This window comes from Quercus robur, chromosome 2 (assembly GCF_932294415.1).
Source record: "Quercus robur chromosome 2, dhQueRobu3.1, whole genome shotgun sequence".
NCBI lineage: Eukaryota > Viridiplantae > Streptophyta > Magnoliopsida > Fagales > Fagaceae > Quercus > Quercus robur.
Window position 1 is genome coordinate 19450633 of NC_065535.1, and position 13233 is coordinate 19463865.

Below are 13233 nucleotides of genomic sequence, written 5' to 3' on the forward strand. Positions count from 1 at the left end.
AACAAGTATAGAGTGCAAAATCATTAAAGCTCGACAGTTGGCTCGACAGCTACATCTATCGAGCTTAAGGAAGCTGTTCTACATCCGGTGTGCTCGACACCTTCTCGACAGCTGCTCAACAGCTGCTATCTGTCGAGATTTAAGATTTTCAAAATTCCAATATGATTTTCTTGGGATCCGTGAATGTGTCTTTGGGCTTTCTTTTCTCCTAACCCTAGACATATAAAAGGATCAGTTTAAGGGCCGTCAAAGTGTTCACAAGTTGCACAAGTTTTGAGCAAACTCTGTTCAAGCAAATTGTGACCAGAGACGAAGTTCTTGCCCTAGTTCATCTCTTTCTCTTGGAGAAGTTGCTGTGTATGTGCACCGTAGGGTTTTGTGACCAAGTATCTTTTTGATCTTCATCGTGTGAATGAACTGAAGAACTTTGCAACCAACAACCTTCTTAGTTGGTGATTGAAGTCGCGTACTAGGATTCGCGCAATTGGTTAGTCACGTACTGGGAGTTGTGTATCTGAAAGGGGAACTGTCACTACAGAACAAGTCCAATTGGGTATTAGAGTAAGGATTCAACTATAGGTTGGTAAGGTACTTGGATTCCTTTACTTGTAACCGCTTGTTGTGATAATAGTGGAGTTTCGGGAGTGGTGACCTGAAAATCACCTGGTGGGGTTTTTGCCGTTAGGTTTTCCCCATTCGTAAACAAATCACTGTGTTAATTATTTTCCACTGCATAATTAGTTTATTGGTGATTTGTTTGTGCTACCACGCGTTTGCATGATAAATTGATTAATTAATAATTTGGCTAATTAATTAATTAATTAATTAATTTCTATCACAAGGGGTCATTCAGTTTGTGGCCTATCAGAAACAAATTTTTCTAAACTTTGTATCATTTGTAGCTTAGATGGGTATCTCTATGCATAACTAAGCAAGTGAGTTTTGTGGCTCATGTTTGTGATGAGTAAGATTAAGTGATCTCTTGTACTTAACACTCATATCACTCTTTTTGACAGGAATGACTAGAAAATCCTAAGAGAAAGGCATAAATAATCATCTTACCATTGTTGCCCGCCAATCAAGAAATGACATTTGTATGCTTCGACATAGCAAAAGTGGAATGTCAATATGCTTAACATAATTGAGTATTTCTTTTTTCTCTCTTATATGGTCATGCATGATTTGCTCAAAAAGAAAAATATGCAAAGAAAATAAAAAGTAAAAAGATCAAAATGTTTTATATATGATTGCAAGTGTGTATTCTAGGAGATGTGGGAGTTATAGGATGTGCCTCAAAGGTAATAGTCTCCATCAAATAGTTATAATTGTGTGTGAATTAAAGTGATTTTCTCATATCTCAAATCGTCATAACATGTAGACGCTTATGCAACCTTGCAATGTTTTTCACACACAACACGCAATATTCTTTGCTACTTTTGATACATGTGTAGGTACAATGTGATTTGGCCATCACAAGGTTTACATGTATTAATGTATACTCACTAAACTATCTTAACTTGTTTTTAAAAAATTAAATTGGTTAGACGTGTTTAGTGTGCGTGTGTGTTTTGAGATCTATGTGCTTAACATTTTTATTCTTGAGAGATGATTTTGAGAGTTCAAAATGTTGTTTGGATCCTTGGTTAAGTTGCATGTTTGATTGCATTCATGTCTGTTTTTTTCTCTTCTTTGAAAAACTATTTTTAAGCAATCTCGACAACTCCTCGATACCTCTCGATACCTAGCTTATCTATCGAGCTCTTTAATTGCTTTTTATCACAATCTTGATACCTCTCGATAGTTAGGTGGATTGATCGAGAAACTTTCTGTCCCCTCATTAGCTCCTCAACAGATCCTCGATCCATCGAGATTCTTTTTGCCTTGGACATCTGCTCGATAGCTACATCTATCGAACCCTTTAAAGCTCGACACCTCTTGATCTGTCGAGAATTACTAAACTTGTATATAAAGGGTCCTCGCAATCTCAGACTCATTTTTCTTGATCTCTCTAGACTTTTCACCTCCCTAAACCTTTCTCACTCACTTCGAACGTCTTCCTCAAGGATTTTTCAGCCTTAATCAAGTTTTCTTCATTTCGTAAGTATCATAATCCTTCTTTTTCATGATTTTCATATCTTTTGACCTAAAAATTGGGGTTTGATGAAAAATTTGGGGTTTTTGCAAAATTTTTGGGATGGGTTTTGATTTTTTGATCTTAAAAACTTCATGCATTGCATCTCATTTGCATTACAACTATATTTTCATGCATTTAGATGTGTGTTATATATGTGCAACTGGTTGTGTGCTAGTAGGATTGGATTGGGCTGAGCCCATGATGCAATTTCTTTTACATGTCACATGTTCATGCATTCCCATATATACGTACTCTTTATTTAATATATTTTGATATATTCTTGCTGGTTGGGACTTTTTTGATTGTCTCTTTCTCCCTCTCTCTTTTTTGATTGCATTAGTCTTCTTCTATGACACCCAAATGCAAATCTACTCTATCCCAGAACCCTCTTCGTTCCGGGGCATCCACTTCTTCTAATCCTACACCTTTTTTTTTCTAGGTCCATGATAAAAAGGCCAAAACAGACTTCTTTGAGAACTTCTATAGACGAGGCGTTCATTTGGAATGCCAAGTCATTTTGTCGGACTTCTCCGACACTGACCTACCCACTGTCATCTATAGTAGGGGTTGTGAGTCACTATATGACGTCTCAGTCACTTGTCCATCCGTGATAATTCAGGAGTTTTACTCCAACATGCATGGATTTGATTATTCAGTACCTCTTTTTGTTACTTGCGTTCGAGGTACGCGCATTATGGTCACATTGGATATTGTATCCAATATGCTCCATGTCCCGAAGGTAGAGCATCCTGACTGCCCTGGTTGTGATCGTCTTAAGACTGTGTCTAAAGACGAGCTTAATTCTTCTTTTTGTAAGCGTCCCTCTGATTGGGGTGATCGTCAGTTCACCTCTTGTACAGCCTTTGCTAAAGGCCCTTGTTTTCTTAACATGATTATGACTTTTGTTTTACATCCTTTATCTCACTATAACTTTATTACAGAGCCTTGTGCTCAGTTTTTGCTTTTTCTTTTAGAGCATCTTAGTATAGATTTTCCCTCTCATTTCATTCTTTCTTTCATAGATGTGTATAGGGATTCGGCGATCCGTGATAAGCTTATCTTCCCTTTGGCTATCATGAGGATTTTATGCCATTTTTCTGCTCCCTTTCCCTTGTTCGACCACTTCCATGTTATGGGTGCTACAGATGCCACTATTGTTAAATGGAGCGAGGCACAATTTTGATCGAGGCGATCTGAATTAGTAGCTCCTCCCACTCCTTCAACTTCATCCACCTCTACTCCCTTTACTTCTACGGGAGGTGTGACTCTAGATGCGATCATAGCGCAGCTTCAATGCATGGATGATCGCCTTGATACACTCTCTACTGAGTTGTATCAGGTGAACACCTATGTCGGCCATATTGCTAGACGGCAGGCTCACCTTGGTGGCTTTATGGAGTCTCCCTCTCCTCTTCCCGAGGCATCCAAGGACAATGTTGACTCCGAAGACGATGATGATGATGAGGATGGAGATGCTAGCTCTTCCAACACTGACGAGGTGTCTACTTGATACTTTTACCCTTTGTCACTCATGACAAAAAGGGGGAGTAGTTTTGGTTATAAGAGTAGTCATAGTTAGGGGAAGGGTTAGTATAGGAGATTTTTGTTAGGGAGAGTGTTGATATTGAGGGATGTAGTAAGGATTTTATGTATCTTTTTCTTTTCTGTCTACTTTAGATACATTTATCTCTTGTACATGGGTCTTGTGACCATTTTGACATATATTGTACTTATATTCTTTATATATTGATGTATGTTTTTCACCTACCCTTACATGTGTTGTTTCTTTTCTCTCTTTATGCACATGCTTCTTATATATTGTATGCAATTTATTATTTCTATTTCACACTAAGATGCCTCGATGAGTTTTGTTTAAAGTGTTTCAGAAATATAGGTTGTCAAAGTCTACTTGCCATAAACTCTCTTCTTGCAAAGTTTTTCAAGAGTTTGTGTTAGAATAGATTTTATTGTATTCAACAAGTGAATATGAGTTGAGTGATTTATGACTTCTCTCATATCTCATTTGTTTGTTGTGGTTTTTTCATGGATTGCCAAAGGGGGAGATGGTTAGGACATATGTGTTTCAATATTAGGAACATATGTCACTTGTTTATGTAATTGGCTAATCTTTTGACAAAACGCACTTTATTTGTAATTTGGTAGATCTAGGGTATGTTTAATGCTTCAAGAAATAAGGTTTCAAGTTCAAGTGTTAAAGTCATGCAAGTTTGTTCAAGAATCAAGTACAAAAAGTGTTGTTCAGTAAATCTTGATAGCTAGTTTGACAGCTAGTATCTATCGAGACTTAGAGCTGTCTGAATCCCGTGGCTCGACAATAACTCGACAAATAAGGTATTTGTTTAGGTTTATGAAACTTTAATTTTGGAGTATGTTTTTCATCCAATTCTTGATTATATGTTTGGGTTTTTTTTTTTTTTTTTTTTTTTTTTTTTCACAATCCTAGACATATATAAGGATTATTTTAAGGGCCGTCAAAGGTGATGCAAGTTGCACAAGTGTTGAGCAAAGTTTTGTTCAAGCAAATTGTGATCGGAGATAGAATTTGCCCTAGTTCATCTTTCTTGTAAAGAAACTGCTGTGTTTGTACACCGTAGGATTTTGTGACCAAGGAGCTTCATGATATTCATCGTGTGATGAACAGAAGAACTTTGCAGCCAACAACCTTCTCTAGTTGGTGATTAAAGTCGCGTACTGAGATTTGCGCAATTGGTTAGTCACGTATTGAGAGCTGTGCATTGAAAAGGAGAGATTGTCACTACAGAACAAGTCTAATTGGGTATTAGGGTAAGAGTTCAACTGTAGGCTGGTATAAGGTACTGAGATTCCTTTACTTGTAACCGCTTGTTTTGATAATAGTGGATTCTCGGAAGTGGTGACCTAAAATCACCCGGTGGGATTTTTGCCATGTAGGTTTTTCTCATTCATAAACAAATCACCGTGTTGTGAGAGACCGCGCCCTCGGCCCTTTTTTTTATTGTTGTTGGGCCAAACCTACGTGAATGGGTGGAGTCGTGTTATTGTCTCTCAAAATGGAGGTTCGATTAGTTATATTTTCCCTTTTAGATCAAGGGTTTTACAATGGAGTCGCCACTTATTTAATTATTGGGATAAATAAGAAAACCAAAATTAAAAATTCCTCATTTTATTAATTTTCAATTGAATTTACATTGATCATAGGAAAATTACATGACTTTGGTCCTAGATACAATCTAAGATAAAGTACATAGTTTTGTTTCCTAGTTACAATTTAAAATTTGAAAATTACAAAGATAAACATTGGTCTATCAACCCTTGATCTAAGTTCGGGGGCTACGTTACAAGGTAGGGGAAGGTGTTAGGCACCCACCTTGCCCAGTGAAACGTCTTCTAGACTATGGTGGCCAACATTCATGTCACATCACTCAATATGTTATCAATGAATTTGCATGGTGAATTTAAAGTGTGTGTATGTGATAAAACCTAATTCAATTTATTAAGCATTTCATTTGAATTGAAAAATAAATTCTAGTGAATGTGTGTGGATGGTGATATCCTAGATTCAAGAATTTAAAAGAATTATTACATAAACATATTTTTCATGTTTTTGATGTGGATTTAAGATCGAAACTAATGTTATGCATGAACATGTGATGAACAACCAAAAACATATGAATAACATATAAGAACAAATAAGAACATTCAAACATATTCAAAGGAATTTAAATGATTATTATCATGTTTTAATCTTAAACTCTCATCATAGCAACACAAAAAAATAATTAGAGAAAGAGATTATACCTTCATGCAAGATTCATATGATGGAGGAGGAGACTCTTGAGGGAGGTCTTAAGAGTAGTGGAAAAAAAGAGTTAGGAAAGTAAGAGTGAGTCTCACTCAATACCTTAAATCTCAAGAAGACCAAGATATGATAAGACTACTCAACTTCCTAGAACTCAAGAAAGGAGATTTTTTTGTGTCTTGGAATGAAGGAGAGAGGAGGTTTATATAGTAGTGGTAGAGGAAATATGAATGGAATGTCATTTAATGAGGGTTGACAAAGAATCATGAACCTAGACCTTATTTTCGCCTTTGGGGAAATCTGGTACATTAAATATAGAGATTGGTAGAAGTGAGGAGTAAGCCAAAATTCGGTTTTCCCGTAGCTATTGTAACAGTCTGTAAAGCTAAATTCAAATAATCATATCTAACTCAATTCTGATTAGAATTGTCTCATTCTTGTGCTCAAATTGAATCTCCGAATGTTTAGTTTTTGGGAAAATTAACTTCATTTACAGATTCAAAATATTCTGAGAGATATCGATAAAATGGTGAGCAGAGGTCATTTGTTAGAAAATGATTTCAGCACAATTAACATTAATAGGTTCCAAATTAGCTCCCAATTAATATTAAATGGCTCCAATCACTCCTATTTCAGACTTAATTGGTTCTAAATTAACCCTAATTAAAAGCTAATTGCACAAATCACTCATTGAATAATTAATATATAATTATCTAGTTTATTAGGTGCGTGCAACCCTACCATAAAATGTAGTCCTAACCAATTAAATTATGACACATCATCGATATTAAATTGATTATACTTATAATCAATTGAAATCAATTGTTCATAATCACATATAGTCGGATTCAATTTGTGATAGTGCATCTCGACCATTAAAACTTAATTTGATGATAACTTTCAATCTGATGTTCTGATTAGGGCTTATGACCAACCGATTTGATTGTTACAACATCAAGATCGTTTTGGTGAAATGAGATTAAGGATCTAGTGATCAGAATCAAGATGCATATTTCCAAGGTGGAATTACCCTTTTACCCTTTAGGTAAGGTTATATGCGGGTTGCAAAATGGGATGTCAACATGTGTCAATATAATTTCCACTGTATACTTAGTTTAATTGGTGATTTGTTTGTGCTACCATGTACATTGCATGTTAATTTGATTAATTAATAAATTTGGCTAATTAATCAATTAATTTATCACAGTGGGTCAATATGTTTTTGGCCTATCGTCGTTATAGGAGGCAAAATTTTAAGTCAATTATAAAATGCCACATCAAAATTTAATGGAAAATTCTGAATTAATGTCATTAAATTAATTAAATCAAATGATGACATGTGTCATCCAAATGGGCATCACATTGGCATGTCAAAATTTGCCATGTGTCATTTGGCCCACAAGATAAAGATAAATTTCCTATTCAAAATTTATGGGTAATTATATTTATTAAAATAAATAAATAAATAAAATAAAGATAAATTTTCTATTCAAAATTGGTAGATAATTATCTTTATTAAATAAATTAAATAGAGATAATTATTTACCTTTGTAGATTATTATCTTTATCAAAATATGATCTTTATCAAAGATAAATAGAGATAATTATCTCTAAGACGAATTTGGACCAATCAAAAGTCTGCTACATACTTTCAAGCATATCAATTCATAGTGGAGCTTATCCTCTGAAATCACTATAAATAGAGGACATCCCCTCTCATTTTGAAGACCAAGTTTTCAAGGGGTCCAAGCTTTGGAGAAATTTTGTCTCAAGAATCTTTGAAGAACTTGAAGCATCTTTGAAGAACTTGAAGAACATTCAAAGGGCTTGAAGAACTTGAAGAACATTCAAAGGGCTTGCAGAACTTGAAGAACAACAAATCTCTATCAAGCTCAAGACTAGAGATTCGTTGAGAAGACTGTTCAATCCATCTTCCAACCAAATTCAAGAAGATCTATTGTTTGAGTTCTTTGAAGTTCTATTGGAATTAAGCTAAAAAGCCTCCATAGACCTCAACAAACTTAAATCTTTGAAGCTCAACGGATCAAGCCTCTAAAGCCCCGAAGAACTTCAACCCTAGAGCCTTCACATTCGAAGACTTGAAGAACAATAAATCTCTAATAAGCTCGAAGCTAGAGATTTATTGTAACACCGAGCAATCCATCTTCCAATTAAAGTCAAGAAGATTCTTGTTCGAGTCAAATTCAATGAAGATAGAATCAGAGGGTATTCTTTTGTAAAAGAATCGAAATAGAGATTGTACCCATTATACATCAATACAAATTTATATTTGCAAACATATTTTTTTTCAATTGTTTGATTTTCTGCAATTGGGAAATTTTGTGTTTACAGTCGTATAATTGAAAAATAAATCTGGAGTTCTGTAAGGGCTTGGATTTGTGAAAAAACACAAGAGCTTGTTCAGACCCCCAAAATTAAAAGTTACGGCTAGATTGCTTTTACTTTAACTTAAACAAAGTGCGGAACAAGAGTAAATGAGAACAATGAACCGATACTACTCTAGTGTATAAACATGAACAACAAACAATAAATGTAAACCATAAGAGTAAGGGAAGAGAGATTTAAACACAAGATAACCCCAAGACGTATTATCGAAGAGGAAACCGAAGAACTCAGAGAAAAATCTCTCCGTAACCTTCCAAGTCGAAATCGATCCATTAGAGAATAAAGTTGGAGTACACGAATAACAAAAGACCCTCCAAGCCTAGTCTATCCAATGTACTTGAGCCCTCCAAACTTCTGCTACCAACGGACTTCTTCGAATCTTATCTTCACTAGCTTTCTGGATCTCACAATAAGCCCGATTGCATCCACCAAGCATCACCGGCTTCTTTTGGCAAATCCCTAAACCTTCCCAATCTCTAAAAAACTCTCTACACTCTAAGTAGGTGTAGGTTATGTTTGTGTACAAAACTCCTCTTAAGGTATGACAATGAGAGAGGGAAGGAGAAGAGACTACAATAATTTCTCACTAAAGATGAGTAGCTCTTTCTATAAAGGTAGGTGTGTTGTGTTGTAGAAAACTTATCTAGAGTTTTTCTCTTTGAATAGCTTCTTTTACTTTTGTGGGTAATGAGGGTATATATGTAAAAAAGTCACATTTAAAATCCTCCAGGCAGAATGTTTCGTGGGTACCTCGCGAGATGGCCTGTCTTGCGAAGTACTTGTGAAATGAAGCCTGACACTTGACTCTTTAGCTTTTAACATGTGCTTCTCACGTGGCCTTTTGGCGAGTTACTATTCTCACGAACTTCTTGCGAGTTAGTCATGAAACTGCATTGATCTTTATTTCATACTCGATTCTTTACCAACTTAATACTAAACACAATACAATAAAATCCCACAAAATACAAGGAAATAAATTAATGCAATTACAACATTTTTTTTTATCATGGAATAAAGCCAACATAAATATAGTTGTAAATCACAACTTTACAAGTTCAATTTCCACTTATATTAAAAACCAATTAGTTTCTTAGTTTGATGATAAAAAACAATCATTAAGAGTAGATATCATAGGCCAAAAAAAAAAAAGTACCATAGGTTACATAGTAAGTTTCTTAGTAATAATGTAAATTTAGCCTGTATTCTAGTAACCTTTTTAAGCCTAATACTATTTGGTGAGCATGGGTAAGAGATTAATTAAGAGGCGTGAGAGTGGTATTTGATAGATTAGATCTTGGTTGGTCCGATGAATGATTAATGAGGAAGTTTGGTTCCATTGCGGATGGCCAAATGTGGTCACTGAGTACATAATGTTTTTTACTAATGTTTTATATAATAAGGATCCATTTGGATACAGTTAAAAACTGAAAACACTGTACCAAAATAATTTTTAAATATATAAATAGTACCGTGGGACCCATTTTTAAAGAAAAATGACTGAAAAGTGATATTTGTGGGTCCGTAAATAATACACAAATACACTATTCACACACTGAAAGTCAACAAAATTGGCTTTAAAAAAAATAATAATAAAAAAAGGGCTGAAACGCATACGCACTGCGTTTCAGCCCAATCCAAACGTTACCTAAGTAGACTTTGAGTTACCCAGACAGCGTTCCACAATGGAAGTGGTGGCCCCCATTAATCTGAACTTTCCAGTCTAAAAATTCCAGTGGAGGACTTGGAAATCAAACTTTTGGGCTAAGTTCATATGCATAGATTGAAGTATGGGTGACGTTCAATTCTTTACTTTTCTAATAAATTAGCATTATTGAGATGCACGGCAAAATATATATGTAAATAATTTTTTTATTAATTTACTTAAAATTAGATAATAAAATATATATATAATAAAAATAAATGAATATTTTACTTTTAAGTTATATAATAAATGCATATTATGTGAGTATAAGGTATTATAAAATGCATATATATATATATATATATATATATATTTATATATATATGTATATTTCAATTAATCACCAACGTATATTTAAATAGAAAAATCTTGAATTTAATAATTAAAAACTATCCAATACAATAATTGAAATAAGATCTTAGGGAAGGCATGCCGAGGAGAAATACCTCCTTGGATAAATGAAGCATAAATCAAAGTGTATATCCTATCATCCAAGATGACATTCTAGGAAATTCTATTGATAAGAACATGCGTTACAAACAAATAGGAGGGATGGGAGCTAAGAAATATCTAAGATAAAACTGCTACCACTACATTGAATACTCTGTAACTAACACTCTGGTTGCATTAATTAGGAAGTGATATTTGAACAGTGTTTTTTAGCCTTACAACTACTCCCAAAGACTTTTGGAAAGTGCTGATGAGAGAAAGATCAACCCAAGCAATCTACCATCCAGGTGGAGGGTAAAGATGAGAAGGGAGGAGTAGTATAAATTAGAAGGGATGCCCTAAGAGAAAGGGATTGAGAAACCAAGGGAGAAACACTGTGGCAATCAAGAACTGAACTTGTAACCAAACTTGAGAGAAATATATAAGAACCGATCTCATCGGACTGTGCCGAGGATGATTTTTCTTAGTTTAAATCAGTCTATCTTTATTTTCTTGTCATCAAAACCTACTTCACTTGTTGTCTAATTCTTAAAAACCCAATTTTCCATCCAACTTTCTAGAAATTCATTGTATTGGGCTTTTTGGGCCTAAGTTCATTTATCCTTTGGGTTAGGGACTTAAATTTTTTCCTTACAATAAGAAATTAAAAGAATAGATAAATTAATAATAAAAAGATTACATGAAGAATTTGTATTGTAATCAAATTAAAATTTTTATCAATTTAGAAATTATAGGAAAAGAAGATAAGGACAAAAAATATATATCTATTTTTTTAAAAAAAATCTAAAAGAGTTTCTGCAATTTGGTAATTCTACTTGACGCAACTACAACATTTAAACCCAACTTTTATTATATAGTATATGATATGATACAATATTTTTTTTTTAGATAGGCTTTTCTAATAAAGTTGATAAAAATCACTTTGCCCCTGTTAAGATGTGCCAATTTGATAAGTAATTGGACAGTGGCATTTCAACCTTTTTGATTAACTCGTTTTGAAACCATCAAATTAATTAATCAATTCAAATTTAATTCATTAGTTTGAATGAATTGCAATTTGAATTGAATTCAATTCATTAAGAACTAAATGAAATGGAATTCAAATATGCACTTAGATTAAGTTAGAATATAGTTTCTATCTTGTATAAAAAAAAAAATGCAAATTTGAATGGGTTGGTTGGTTTTACAATCTTACTTATTAGTTTGGAATAAGCATGAATTATTGGAAATATAAGATTTTGGGAAGACTCCAATTAAAACCTCAATATAATATATAGATACAATACTACTTAATTTAAAAGTTGGGATTAATTTAGGGGGGGGGGGGGGGGGAAGAATAATGGATATTAATTTAGTGTAGTTGGTAAAAAAGGGTATCAAATGTCACGAAATAAATTGGAAATCGGATCAAATTTGAAGCGATTTGGCCCTCATTTTATGTAAGGAAGTTAGGATTTCAAATATATAAATTGAACTAGACTGTAACTCAAGTGTACGCACGGAAACGAATTTTATCAATAATCAAATTTGGTGGTACGGAACACTATGTTGTCAACAATTTGTTTTAAAAAGAAATTAAAATTGTTTGTTTATTAATTGAGATTTAAAAAATAATACTAATCAAATTTGAAATCTTAGTACTTCGGGTTTTGTTAATACCAGGATCGTGTAGAAAATAATACTTGTACGCCTTAGTTTTTTTTTTTTTTTTTTTTTGCTATTCAATTGAAGAAATAGTGAAGAAAAGAGAATAATATGATTTTTATTTGGCTAGTATTTAGATTCCAAACATATGAATTGAAAATTTTATCTCAAGAATTGGGGTAAATGAATGTCAATTCCTTTCAAATGACCAATACCTGGGTTTCCAGAAAAAGGACTAAACTACAAAATATATATTTGTTTGTTAAACACAAATCATAAACTAATCATACTATAAGCCAAAATTAGTGTGAGGCTTCCAATAAGAAAGTTTCAGCAGCTGTCAGCTGAAGGGTATGCATTGCATTCATGTTTAACCGTAAAAGAAGTAGTTTTCATACCACCATTATCCCAATTCCCAAGTCCCAAAAAAACCTCCATTAAGATAAGGTTTTTCTTTCTGAGTAAGTACCAATAAGGTAATTAGGTCTTGTCCGGAAAGAAAATAGATTGGTTTCGCTTTCAATCTCTTTCATGTGTGAAAGGGAAATCAGAAAATTTTAAATTAGCAGCGCCAGTCGTGCCGCAAATCAAACAATTACATGAGCAAGTGGGTTGTTACAGTAGAACGCGTCATTTTACATAGCACCTCCTTTCTTCTAGAAAAGGGGGAAAAAAAAAGGGTTGTTACAGTAGAACGTGTCATTTTACATAGCACCTCCTTTCTTCTAGAAAAAAAAAAAAAAAAGGTACACAGCTTATTTTGTTTATTTTGATGGAAAATTTTGTGTAAAAATAGTTTTTTATATTTTTCAATATTGGGTAGCATAAGAAAAAATGAATCAAAGGAAAATTATTATTATTTTTACATTATCATTAGACCAAGACACCAATCGGTTTTTGAAGTAGGCGGAATTCGAATTCCAAATTTCTTATTCAACCATGAAAGACTTTACTAGTTAAGCTAATATAAAAAATATTGCTCATTTTTTGGAGATTGTTTTTAACTTCTTTTTTTTTTGGAAAATGAACTTCATTTCTTGGTAATCTAAATAAGGGAAGTTAAAAAATCATATTCCAACTCATTTAAGGTTTTTACCG